Below are 2107 nucleotides of genomic sequence, written 5' to 3'. Positions count from 1 at the left end.
CGTCCACGCACACTTAACACCAGCGAACCCCCCCCACCCTGAGCAACACGGAGAAAGCGCAAGGCTCAGCATCGCTCACCTCTGCCTGGAAACCACTCCCCGCCGAGGAGCCGCCCGGCTCCCACCGAAGCTGCTGGGATTTTGCTGACAGACCGAGTAAAGCAGAGCAGAACGGGAGCTTCAGGGGAGCCAGGCAACACGGGCAGCTCCCGGAGCGGCACCGGCCGCATTGCTGCAGGAAGCCCGCGGCTCTGAGCGCCTCGGGAGGCCGGAGCTCCGACTTAAATCCGGAGTTGATCATATGTAATCTTTTAATCTCTTACCTCCTGCTGTTTCACTTTTTCACCTTAAGCAAGTCAATGACGAGAGGGGGGAAAGCCGCGCCGGCCCGGGTCAGCGTCACAATGAGAGCAACGCTGCGGGGCACACGCGCCTCCAGCTGCACCCGAGGTCTTCCCCTGGGCTCAAGCAGGGCCCCAGCCTGGGGACACCCACCCTGGCACAAGCCAAGGCTGCTCTTTGAGGAGCTCATTGGTGGCAGGTCACGCAGGGGGACAAAGCCTGCGCTCAGCTCAGCACCGTCCCACCCCCCCCCACAGCCCAGTGCTCCATCCCAAAGCTCAAGGAAGCCAAAAACCCGCAGAGGGTGCACGGCGTCCTCCAGCCCCACGCGGGCTCATCGCCTCTCAGCCACCTCCTTTGCTGGCCGTGCTGAGAGCTGCTGTAAGCAGCTTTGGCGTGCATTAAAACCAGGAGGCATTTTAATGGTTTAACCGCGATCCTGCTTTGAAGGCATCCGAAAACGCCTCGAGCTGGGGGCACTCAGCGTCTTATTGCAGGAGGGGCAATTCTCCATCCTTGTCCTTTCATCCTTCTGCCAACGCTTCCACCATTACCCAGCCCTATTTGCACGAACTAGCCAGGCAAGGAGAACAGCGGCCCGAAGCATTTTGTTCCTTGACCTCGGCGGCGTTGCACGCTGCCCTGGATCTCGTTGCCTGCCGATGTTATCAGCCTCCCATGCCTCCTGTCGCCCTGGGCACCTCTACCATCACCACCCAGCCGTGGCAGAGTCTGACGGCTGCTCCTCGTGCTGTGCAACGAGCCCGTGCGTACAGCAGCACCTTCAAGGTAAGCAACCATCCCCTACCTCCCCAGGCACGGACAAACCTCGCCTCCGAGAAGGCCGGGTTGATCTCCTCCAGGCACAGAGCTCATTTCTTTTTCTACTTGTAGGATGCTTCAGGATTAACGCCTTGCTCTTCTCCCAGCTCAGCCGGCCACAGCCTCACCCCGTTAAAAGTCCCAGCTTCGTGGGAGACAACAGCAATCAAAATGGAAAAACAGTGCCCGAGCCTCCCCTGGAAGAGCCCGGCTCCGCATTCCTCTGCTCCTTCCTCCAGGCTATGTCCAAAGCCTGGATAAACAGAGCTGGACACGAGAGAGCCTCCAAAGCTCCGCTCCCCATGCTCCAGCCTGGCGCTGCTGTAACCACCCGCAGAGCTGTGCCCAGGGGACGGGGGACGTGGGCACCCCAAGACTGCTCTGTCCCCGCTCCTAGCACACAGGGACCTCCAGCAGCACAGCACCAAGCCCCGCAGGGACACACTGAGCCTGGCACGCGGGCACGCACCCATCTAGAAGCCGTGACATGAGCTATGCAGCCTGACACGCTGCTGGGGGCACACGCAGCGCTCACCTCGCCGTGGGGCAGCGTTCCACATCCACACAGCCCAGCAGCAGGGAGAGCTGCGGGGGGCTGCACGGTGAAGGCCTCCAGGAAGGGGGAAGGGGGAAGAGGAGACCGGGGCCGTGCCTGCAGCTGCCCCAAGGCGCAGGGCGCTCCCGGCCGAGCTCCGAGCTCCCACACGCTGCATTTCCACCCGCCGCCCTTCAGGGCGTCCTACGGCAGCGCTCGGAGCTCCCAGGTGCCCACCCCTGCACCGCAACACGCAGCGAACCCCGGCCCCACTGCCCCCCCCCGGCCCAGCCCACCTGGGGCCTCAGCCCCACGGCTCCGCTACCGGCTCTGCCGCACCAGGCCTGCCCAGGGCCCTGCCCGCAGCTCCGCTCCCGCACCGAACGGGACCCGGTTCCCCGGACCGTG

Source organism: Numida meleagris, chromosome 25 (assembly GCF_002078875.1).
Source record: "Numida meleagris isolate 19003 breed g44 Domestic line chromosome 25, NumMel1.0, whole genome shotgun sequence".
NCBI lineage: Eukaryota > Metazoa > Chordata > Aves > Galliformes > Numididae > Numida > Numida meleagris.
This window is presented reverse-complemented; position numbering follows the sequence as displayed.